At 35.4% G+C, this 12355-nt stretch overlaps 1 protein-coding gene across 1 annotated transcript in view; it reads left to right on the top strand.

The window, feature by feature from the left end:
* The window catches only part of DPP10 (dipeptidyl peptidase like 10), a 1432672-nt gene that overhangs the window by 725092 nt on the left and 695225 nt on the right, over positions 1–12355 (top strand). The window lies entirely within an intron of this gene.

Genomic DNA, 12355 nt, shown 5'->3' with positions numbered 1-12355 from the left:
AAGTCTCTATACATTCTCTGTCCCCTCTGTCTCCAAAAATAACCACCCTCTTGACTTTCATATTAATCTTTTTTTGCATTTTTATTGTTTACCATTTAAGTGAACATCCTAAGGCATTATAATATAGTCATCAATTTTCAAATTGATATGTCTTTTAGCTCCAATATCATCGTGTCATCTCCCTTGTTCCCGCAAGCTCCTTTCCCTTAAAATGAATCTGTTGACAAATATAGGCCACTTGTTGATTTTGCCCCAGGGTGGATTTGATGAGTATATTGATATACTCATGGTGGCAATTTACATGTTCTTCTCTTCTATGCATTTCCAGCAAGTCGCTGCAGGACCCTTGATCAAACTCAGCTTTTATATTGTTTGCAACACAATGGGTAGCACTGAATCTTTCATCAGGAGGCAGATTGATGCTTAACAACAGGTTGGTTATTTTCTTGGTGATTATAAAATGGTAATACTCTAATTCTACCCATTATTTTTACACATTAGCTCAAATAATTTCTTATGTAAGGTAATTCTTCTTTTCACCTACAATTTGGTTACCCAGTGGCGTAACTCCAGAAAGGACAGAACTGAGGTTTTTATGATAGGTTTTGTGATAATAAATTGATTCCCTATCATCCTCAGAAGATCAATTAGGATTTAAATTTATCTGATGGATCCCAATGCACTGTAATTTTTATCCTTATTGAAGTGCTATTTTTTCCTTCTTCATCCAGGTGGAGCCTTTTCAAGGTTAACTTTTGATTCCTCTTGAACTAGTAGTCTTTGATTCTTCCCATGTTGGTTCATAACAAAATGTTTCAGATGTATCTGGTATGCTTCTTTTCTTATATCTGTATTCAGCACTTTTCTAAGAAACTCTGTTTTTGTTTTGTTTTGTTTTGTTTTGTTTTGTTTTTTAATACCACGACCTGGTTGCAAGTGATAGTCATTGCTACTAGGGTTGCCAAAGTTAGCAAATAAAAATACAAGCCATGTAGTCACCTACTTGGGACATACTTATACTAAAAAATTATTCGTTGTGTATCTGAAACTCAAATTTAATTGAGCACCCTGCATTTTATTTGATAATTAATTTATACCAGGTCAGTCATTATTTTTAGACTGAGTTCATCTAGGTCCTCTGAGAAGCAGGTGCAAGTAGATGTGCAAGAGAGTTATTGGAGAAAATGTCTGTGAGGGAATAAAAGAGTGAATGGAAAAAGCAGGAATAACCCTTTGACTTTGATGTAGGCTTTACTGCTGTGAAGGTCAACGGGAAGAAAGGAGAATAGATAGAATCTCAAACTGTAGTTCAGGTCTAAGAAATATTTAGGAGGATTCTCAAACCAAAGCTGTCCAACAGAGGATTCCCACAAGCCCTATGAAGGGGACTGCTTCAGTATCTCTGCCGCCTGCACTCAGTCATTTGCCTAGCACAAGCTGTGGGAAGTATAGCCTCACTGCTAATGCTGTTGTGCATTAGGAATGAGATAACAATGATATCTCCAAATCAAAATTTCCAATTCAATTTCAGGGCTATTTTCTAAAGGAACTTCTTCTATTTGCCTCTTATCTATAGTGAAAATTATAATTCTTAAAGCCTTGGAGATTAGAGAGTTAGAACATCTCATAATTACTCATTTACTTTTCCAACATTATACACACAACAGTAACTATACAAACATTACCACCACCCATTATAAATATTGAAAATATGTTTTCATTCTCTCCATTTGGTTGTACTAAATCTATATTGGTAGATAATATAGCTGTTATGTACTCTTTCCCACTTAACACTCAATTTGTCTTATTCTACAATAACTAAATGTGTAATCCACCATAATTCTTAGGCTTATGTCTCTCCAGTTCTGGAATGTTCGCAGTGGCTCTTAGTGACATGTGGTATTGGACAATTGAAACATGTCTGGTCTAAGTTGGTATGTTTGTAAGCATAAAATACACACTGGATATTGGAAATTTACTATACAAGGTAAAATCTCATAGATACCTTTCATATAGATTATATATCAAAATGATAAAATGTTTAGTGTGTTGGGATAAATAAAATATACCATTGATTTAAATTCTTCTGTTTCTTTTTACTTTCTTCAGGTGGCTACTAAAAAATTTAAAATTACATATATTTTTTTAATTAATTGCGATTTCCTGTTAATTTTGTTTTCTAAAACTGATTTCTAGAAGATTCCTTTAAAAAGTCCCATGAGGACAATATTCCTTGAGTGATTGCATGTTGGTAACAGTCTTTCTGTGACTTGTAATTGAAATACAGTTTTACTGAATATAAAAACTCTGGTCCATATTTTCTTTTCTTGAATATCTTAATTATGTTACTTCATTTTTTTCTCTCTAAGATAAAGTGTTACTGTTGGAAAGTTTAATAATAATAATCTTAGTTCCTTTTTAAGTCAAGTATTCTTTTGCCCTGGATGCCCAAGTAATTCTTTTTTTTCCTCTTTCTTAATTTTACTTGGTGTTGATTGTGTTATATTAATTTTATCAGTTACACTATGAGATTTTTCAGTAAGTTTAAATTGATTACTTTCTTATACTTTTTTAGTTTTTTTTTTTTTGTTGTTCTTTTTTTTGTTTTTTGAGACAGAGTCTTGCACTGTCACCCGGGCTGGAGTGCAATGGTGTGATCTCGGCTCACTGCAACCTCTGCCACCTGGGTTCAAGTGACTCTCCTGTCTCAGCCTCCCGAGTAGCTGGGATTACAGGCACTTACCACCACACTCGGCTAATTTTTTGTAATTTTAGTAGAGATGGGGTTTCACTATTTTGGCCAGGCTGGTCTCGAACTCCTGACCTTGTGATCCGCCTGCCTTGGCTTCCCAAAGTGCTGGGATTACAGGCGTGAGCCACAGCGCCCAGTCAGGATTGAGGTTTTTTTTGTTGTTGTTTTTTTAAATCCTTGCTTTTTTCTGTCACTCAGAAACTCCCATAACATTCATGGATCTTTTTTGCCATCTATAATATATGTCACATTTTCTTGAAACCTCTTTCTTTATTTTCTAATTTCTTTTTAGTGTTAAATATTTTTCTCCTTCTCAACTTGATTTCCTTCAAAGTGTTATTTTTATACTTATATCCTCTTGTTTTCCTTCTAGATTAGTCTTATTCCTACTATGCTGTTTCTTTTATTTCTAATTTTTTCTTGAGTTTGATCTCTTTTTCTAGTTCTGATTAATGTTTTTTTCATGTGTTGCATGATTTTCTTAATGTCCTTTAGCTTATTTTAAAATAATATGTTACACTTCTGAAAATATTTTGAGCATGACGTTTTTTGGCAGGCTTATTTTGTCAATAGCAGAAGTTGGCAAATTTCCTGTAAGGTTCAAAACAGTAAATATTTTACACTATGTAGGCCATATGGCTTGTCACAAATACTTAGCATTGCCATTGTACCATGAAGATAGTCATAGGCAATATGTAAATGAATGAGAGTGGCTATGTACCAATAAAACTTTATTTCTAAAAACAGAAAGTAGACTGGTGTTGGCCTCTGGACTACAATTTGCCAGTCTCTGGTCCATAGGAATTTCTTTCTATGTTTTCTTGTAGCAACTTTGTTTTGGGGGCTAAACTTTACATACATGGCATTTGAGCTTGATAGTTTTCTGTTGCTCATTTTTGTATAAATTTAGTTTTTTTGAACTTTTAGATAGGTAAAAATTAAGACTGACTTTTCAACCTAAAGGAGATCCTTCTTCTCTTGTGATGTAACAGTAAAAAATATATCTATTGGCTTGTTTTCATAGATTTCTTATATCTATTTACCTGGAAACAGGTTTGTCTGGATTTTCTCTTTCATCATTTTTATTATGTCTATTCCATTCAATTTTGACTCCACTTCTAGTAGTTTATCCTCAGTATGGGGTCCTGTTTTGGAAAGATGCCTGGAAGGTTAGTTTCAAGAGTTCACAGGATCTAGACTGCACCAGCCACTTAAGACCTTGACATAGGCCTGCTAAGAACAATGAAACAGCTGAGATTTTATACTGCTTACAAGCTAATGAGTTAACCCACCAGTTTTATGGATGTTGGCAAAAGACATGAGACTCTGAGGGTCAGAGACAAAGAGTTTTACTACTCATAGTATAATGAGTAGGATGAACATGAGCGTATTTGTGTGAGTTCTTCTTCTCCTCAGGTCCCATGGGAGGGGTGGTTGAGCCAGATGGATGCCTACCCACACAGTAGGTTGCAGTATATAGAAGTGGAACCCTGAGCTTAAGGAACCCAAATCTTTTATAATGGAGAGTAAGCATGCTTGTTTTTTGTTCCAGAGGAAGACATTATCTTTTTTATACTGAAGAGTAATAATGCTTGTCCTTTGCTCCAGAGGAAGATACTAGTCCTTCTTTCCAGGTTAATTGCTGCACAAATATTCTTTAAAAGATATTATGAAACAAAGGTCATTTTCTTCTGATAAGAAATGCAGAAATATGAGGGACCAATTTCTTGTTGGGAAATGGGCTTCCCACAGGGCCCATTTTACTCACTGTTGGAATGCGCAAAACCTCTCCTAGTTCCACTCGGTGTTCTTATGTTGGTCCACTGTAGTTTCTAGTGAATATCCATTGACTATTTGGGGGTTACTTTCTTAAATATTTTGGAATTATCACATCTGTAATTTGCCCTACTGCTTTCTTCTGCATTCGCTCACATAGATACAAGGGCACCCACACTGTGCGGCTTTTGGTGTTTACGGATTTGTATAGGTATCTAGTTATTTAGAAGTGTTGTAAATGTTGTACATTTGGTTCTGATATCTAATTCTCTATCTAGCCTAAACCCATGCTGTCATCACAGCAGCCTATCTTCCCAAAATAACCCTTTCAAAAAAAGTATGCCAAGCTTGATTTTACTTTTTTTGAAGTCCTCATTTTGAGCATAAACTTTATTTTTCCCTAAAATACTTTTATTTTTCCCTAAAATACTTTTATTTTTCCCTAAATTACTTATTTCTAAGATCTTCCTAAGTTGCATAAAAATACTTTTCTCTCCTCCCCCTCCCCCATACTAAGTGGTACTAAGTTGTTATTATTTTAAGTGGAGGGGCCAATGTTTTCTTCCTTTGCTTTCTATAAAATTCTGTATCCTATTTTCTTGCTGTATTTGTGTACCGCATCTATCAGCAATTCTTCTTACCCTCTTTCCAAATATGTTGTCAAAAACTAGCAAAGCAGATAAACAAGCTTATTTAATATGTGCAGAGGATGTAAAGCAAAAATAACTATCTTCTGAGATTGAGCATAATCTTAGAAATTTCTATTGACTTTATGATCCTTTTGGCAGTATATATACAGTCTAGAGGAATTTAAGCTGTATTTACAACAACAAATATTTTATTCAATTTCAATATTTCCTCAGCATTTTGCCCATTATAGCTCTTCCTCCTCCAAATTTAGTATAGTGTTTATATATTAGGTAAGAAATAAATTAGGAGTGATAGCGCAAACATAATTCTCTCCAAATTCTCCTGTGAGCTCTCCACACTGGAAGCTTGGTACTTCATAACACGTAGTACCTGCTCCTAAGCAGTAGAAAATTCCATGCTTATCTGGCTTTTACTTAATGTTTTAGAACTAAGCAATGTCTGATGGGTTCTTACTCATATCCAGCATCAGTAGATCAGAGGAATATCAAGATTATGTAATTCCTACATGTCAAGTAGAGAAAAATAAAATATTCTGGGACAACAGAAAGAGAAAATATATTCTCCCTGGATGATGCTATTCAGTAAAATAAAAAATACAAGCTTATAGGAGGTGCTAATAGAGCTTAATATTGAGAAGGTGAATAAAGATTTTTTTTTCAAAGAACATTTCCTCTGAGGCTCCTCCTACTTAGGCAAGGAGACTGATGTAGACCCCTACCCACCACCCCCTGCACACACACACACAGTTAACTCCAGTCCCCAACAGAATTCCTCTCCACTAAGCATTGATATTAGTAGAAAAGATAAGACACCACATATGACAATTAGGATGCTGAACAAGCTATTAGGTTGGTGTAAAAAAATTGCGATTTTGACATTACTTTTTTTTTTTTTTTTTTTTTTTTTTTGAGACAGAATCTTACTCTGTCACTCAGGCTGGAGTGCAGTGGCGCCATCTTGGCTCACTGCAACCTCCACCTCCCGGGTTCAAGTGATTCTTCTTCTTCAGCCTCCCTAGCAGCTGGGATTCTAGTCACATACCACTACACCAAGCTAATTTTATTTATTTTTTTTTTGTATTCTTAGTGGAGACGGGGTTTTGCCATTTGACCAGCTTGGTCTCGAACTCCTGACCTCAAATGATCCACCCGCCTTGACCTCCCAAAGTGCTAGGGCTATTATATTTAATTGCAAAAACCACAGTTACATTCGCACCAACTTAATATTAGAAAATAAAGGCATTCAATTGTGCAGTGAGATAGACACTACAAAGAGTGAAAGAAGAAAGTCCCTGTGAACTTGCGATGGGAAGGTTGTGAAAGGTGTTGAGTCCTAATAGATCAGTTATGTTCGGGAAGATGAAAATGTGAGTGGAAGGCTTCTCCAGGTGAAAGGTCAGGGGACCCCTGAAGAGAAGAGGACGGCCCATTTGTCCTATGAGGCTTTTGATGTCCTATTAACTAAGATTAAACACTCTTATAAGTGTTGCTCAGTAAATCAAGTTGCTAACTGAAGGGTGATTTTCTAGTCATTGATTTGTAAGAACTATCATATCAGTAATAGATTCTCTCCTCCTTCTCCTCTGATGCTTACTGTCTAATTGTGGAGTGTAACAAATGATAAAATATTACAAGGCAAGGTAAGCTTGAAATTAATTAGTAATATCAAGTATAACTTACTGACAGAGGAATGAGGAAGTTACACTTTTGACTGCATTCTAAAATTATACAAATATATAGAAAACCAATGGCAGGAGCAATATTTAGGCATAACCAGTGGGATTTATGGTATTTCATTTCGTGATTCTTATGAAGGTGTTAATAAACCAATGAGACTTACTACACCCTAACATCCCTAACAACTTCAGAATGTATTCTCTTGGCGTTTCCCTTTCCTCTCTTTTTCTCCTCCTACTCTACCTTGTCTCTTCCTCTTCTTTCTCTTTCTTCTTTGATTTGGAGAAAGATCTGTGACTTTAGTAAATATTTAGATATGCAGGATAGAAACTGAGTGACTTAAACATTTCCTTATTGTCCCAAAAAGACATAGATGTGTGGCAGATTGACAGACAGATGAATATAAAAAGGGATATACACTGGCAAGCAAACTCATCGTGTCTATAGATTAAACAGAATTAAACAATGTTCAGTATTGAAAGATGTGTTTTAATGTGTCTTATTTCAATGTACTTTGCTTCCCCTGATATCCTGAAACTATTATTTGTATAATCACATGACTCTGCGTGGTGAAAGGAACCCAAGGACTTGGCCTCAAGTTTCCTTTGGCAATAGTGGAAGAAAAATGCCCAGTGGTAGAAAGTCAATTGGTAGAGACAATGCCAGGGACTCTTTAATGTCAGTGGATGATCTAGGGCTATTGCACCTGAATCTTTGACTATCTCTTGTTTTCTAGAGGAAAATTCATGGGAGAATTTGAATCTAGTACTAAATCCTTAAAAACAAATTGAACATCGTGGAAGTATTAAAAAAAGATGAAAATCTTCCCTTCCAAAAATTAGTCAAGATCTTACAGTAGAATTTTCTCTTTCAATTTGTAAAAAGATTTTCCAGAATGGGAAATGTGCTTTGTGCTATTCTGGGAATTTTATAAAGAAAGAAGGTGGGTAACCACTATGAAGTCTAAATCTAAGAGAAGCCTCAGTAATATTGTACTTTTCAAGGAATAAAGGAAGATTATTTTGAATCATTAGGGAATCTTGTCTTGGTTATGAAATGAGAAATACCAGATTCAAAGAAATTTATTCATCACAGGCAGACATTATCTCAAAAGGACAAATGCGATGCCCATGTTTCTAAATATTCCTCCATATAGCAACCCTCTGTCATTTGTAGACAAATCTGATTCAGAAAACTTTATTTTATTTCTAAAGAGTTGTGAAAATCAGGAAAAAAATACCATTAATATCAGCTCAAAGAGATGATGGAAGGTATTTTTATTCTTTTTTTACCATCCCAACATAACCAATTCATTAAGTGATGACTCTTAAAAAAGAGCAAAATAAATAAACACACATCCCTTGCTGGGCATCTAGTGGGTAAACATAAAAACAGCAGGTAAATTTCTCGTGTTTTCAAGTTGTTTTGGTGTTACAATTCAGCTATATGTATATAGAGAAAAGCATACACGATAAAATAATCTGCGTTGTTTTACTGTCTTAATTCCTGCATATATGAAACAGAAGGGCTGTGGGGTGAAAGGAAGATCTGAGGTTTTAAATATAGCAAAAAAAAAAAAAAAAAAAAAAAGAGAGAGAGAGATTTGACAACACTGGACCTCAGTAGGCATGGGCAATTTGTCAATATCTTCAGGTCTCCAGAGAGCAAGAATGACTCTCAGGATATTGCAACTCTGTCTGCTTCCACCAGAGATCATAATTGGGCTATGAATTTTTATAACAGGAAAATCTTCCTGTGAAGGACAGAGACTGACAAAAAGTTTAGTTAACTGATATTGAAAGAAACTCAGAACAGAATGAGTAATATACATGGGCATCATATATATATAGTGCCTTTACTTCTTTCTTCTTTTTTTTTTCTTTAAAAGTAAATTCCTGTTGTAGTTTGCTGGTTAGAGCTTCTAAAATGTAGCTTGTTTATAAGGATTGCTCCGCATACTGGTTTTCTGCCCAGGGACATGATATGCATTTTGGGGAATTCAAAAGCCGATTGAGGTGAGTAGAGGTCATTCGTAAATCGAAACCAAATGATAGCAGAAGATGTGAACTAAAGCTATTTCTTTATCTGCAAAGAGCTAATTGGGCACATTTCAGGCCAAGTCTCTGAAGACACAGCTCGTGAACTCTGTCTTCTTGATGCTGTGCTCATTAAAGACACTCAATAGAGGACTGGCTAATGCTAGGGAAATCCCCATCAAGGTGGCCTTTACATGACACTGCAGATTTACCTCAGGAAGGAGAGCAAAGAGAAGGAAAATGCAGTGTGGGCTTCTAGCAACTGGCTGCTTGTGGAGTACTATTTGCCTTGTCTAACTGATCTGAAACTGAAGAGTTTGCCTCTAAAGAATATCCTACTTCACAGAATCTCAAGGGACTTTTGTCTTTCTGACATATCAGCTGTTAGCTAGACCTTATTTCTTACTTGGTTGTTTTTAGAGTAAATTTTGGTTCTTTGGTCCTGTGTCTGCTATTTGAGGTGGAGGATTAAATACTGCATAGATGACCTATGTATGTATAGAACAACCTAATTTTGCCACAGATACCAAAACACTATAACGATAATCTTCAATTAATCCAATTATTATCTAAATTTCATAACCTGTCCTCAGTTATCTACCTTAATATTTCTAGGTAAAGAGAGATGTACTGCATTGACTTCCTGTTTTTAAAGGGTAAAACGGCAAGAGAAAGAAAGACATTGTAGATATTCACAATGTTGTATGTGAGGTAGTTTTTGAATGACTTCAGAAACCCAAATGAATATATTGAGAAAGCAGCATTGTGAGTTCTGTCTACATGTGAACCCAAAACTAGGATTTGAGGTAATCCATTTTCAGAAGGAAGTGATGGAGTTTGAATCCTAGGAAATCTTCCTGAATAAAATGGCCATGTATTGTAAAGTTTAGATATTTAAACCCAACATAGAAGGAATTTTGCTAGGTGATCTCTCCAGGCCCTTTTCAGTTATGAGAGTCTGATTTCTTTCCATGAAAAGCATAGAAAAACTTCCTTTACTGTTATATGAATGTTTTAAAATGTATACTTGTCCGTGAATTAGCTGATCAAAGATAATACATAAAAAATTTTCAAAATACTCTGTGAATCTTTTTTTAAAAAACTCTCTTTAAGTAGATTTTTGTATTCAGAAATGATACTTTGTAAATACATTTTAAATTTCAGATTTAAACATTATCAAGACAAAATTGTGACCATATGTGTATGTAAAACTAGAGCGCACTGGAAAATGTGGTGGATGGTAAGGCCCTTTTGCAAGATAATTAACTTATCTATTGATTTTGTTTAAAAAATTTCTAAGTACTTAATTGACTCTTCTACTAAAATTTAAACATGTACGAATAATTTTTCATTCAGAGGATAGGCATTTGATTTATAACATCAACATATCATCATAAAAATTTAGAGAATGAGAATATCTTAATGGGCACCTGGTCTAAACATTTTAATTTTACCAGGTAAAAAGGTGGAAGTGGCGGGGCATGGTGGCTCACGTCTGTAATCCCAGCACTCTGGGAGGCCGAGGTGGGCGGATCACGAGGTCAGGAGATCGAGACCATCCTGGCTAACACCGTGAAACCCCGTCTCCACTAAAAATACAAAAAATTAGCTTGGTATGCTGGCGCGCGCCTGTAGTCCTAGCTACTCGGGAGGCTGAGGCAGGAGAATGGTGTGAACCCGGGAGGCGGAGCTTGCAGTGAGCCGATCGCGCCACTGCACTCCAGCATGGGTGATGGAGCGAGATTCCATCTCAAAAAAAAAAAAAAAAAAAAATGGTGGAAGCAAGAGATAAGTGACTTCTCTGTGTTTTATACCTCCATGCTCTGATGGACCAAGAACAACAATCTGTTGACATCTAGTCAGGTACAGAACCCTTGTATCTACATTGCATTAGAGTTATATCTACTTTAGTGCTTTTAAAATAATTTTGTAGACATTTGATTGTGAATGGATGTTTTGTATTTTTTCTTTAAAAATAACATCATTAGAAACCATACAAAACAGAACTGCAAATACTCCCTTCTAAGGTGTAAGGTATTCCAACATTTCTTGTTTGGACGTTAGAACTTTTTCTTCAGTAAGAAATTAAGTTGAAAATGAAGTAGAACATCTTATACTGTAATTCAGGTGCAATACATTAAAAAAAAACAGTGTTTAAATTGGGAAAATCCGTTTACATGTGATTAAGTTTTAATCAGTGCCCTTAACCTAGATCTCAACAGCTAAAAATGTTCTTAGCTTGACAAAATAACAATCCATCCCAAAGGACAAATACTTAAATTAAATCAAAGAAGCATTTCATAAATAAAAAAATTCACACACACATACACACACAGACCCCCACAATACATGAAACATATAATAATGTATGTCTTTATTTGTAATGAAGTGGATTTTATACTGAATTCAGAACATAGATGCAAGTTCAACAGTTGAACTAAATCAAATAAGTAATCTTATATAAAAGGATAACTCCCTCCAGCATATACTTATCCTGTGTGACAGATATCTCTGTAATAAAGTAAATTCCTTCAACTCCAGTAGATTATCCGAAATGGAAACACATTGAAAGGATGAATATACTCAAATAATCAACAGAAGAGCAAAATATAAAAATGGGAACATTTTCTGAGTAATGCAGATGCCCTCCCTCCAAAAAAATTACATGTGAGGGAATATCTATATTGTCACAATTACTGGATAAGCTGCCCAATTGCTATTATATTGGTGTTTCGTTAAAAAAATATATTTGCTTTATACTTTTGCAACTTGCAAAGTTATTCCTAGCAAAAAGTTATTTCTCCTGAAACAGAATATATAGGTCATTCACAATATGCACTGGAATACATATTTTTGTAAAACAAGATCTCCACTCACCTCTAATTCTATCTTTCTGCTGGTGATTACTGATATATTTATTTTAAAATACGTACTTTATAGGAACTACCTTTACAATTAATATTTAGGACAACATTCTAATTCATGTTTTAGAAACTACTAAGGCAGGAGGACAGCTCCTACCATTCTACAAAAGTCTTTCAGTTAAGAAATGATTAATTAATGGACTGAGTGGCTCAAAGCAGGGAGCCAGTCCTTAGCCAATAAAGCCCAACTCAGTGCTACCCCACTGCCCCATATTCTCTGTCCTCTCTGCTGGAACTGTCTTGTGCTGAATACATGAACACCTAAATATTCAACTCACTCCCGCCATTTCTCTGGTGAGCAATCTCCTACAACCTGTGCCTGAGACTTGGAGACTGTTTGTGGTCCATGGGCTTTAGGCGCCCCAGGGAAAGCCACGTGCACTAGTGCATCTGGATGAACTGTGGACTTTGTCTATCCACGAGAATTCAACTTCCTAAGAGCTACGTTGACTCATTGATTTGTATCCAGGCTCCGGGCTCCCAATTCCCACACAACATAAGCTCCCTGCAGCCAGGGAATTTGGTAGGTTTGACGTGTTG

Source organism: Symphalangus syndactylus, chromosome 22 (assembly GCF_028878055.3).
Source record: "Symphalangus syndactylus isolate Jambi chromosome 22, NHGRI_mSymSyn1-v2.1_pri, whole genome shotgun sequence".
Lineage (NCBI taxonomy): Eukaryota > Metazoa > Chordata > Mammalia > Primates > Hylobatidae > Symphalangus > Symphalangus syndactylus.
The sequence above is the reverse complement of the archived record's forward strand: the minus strand, read 5'-3'. Positions and strand labels throughout refer to the sequence as shown.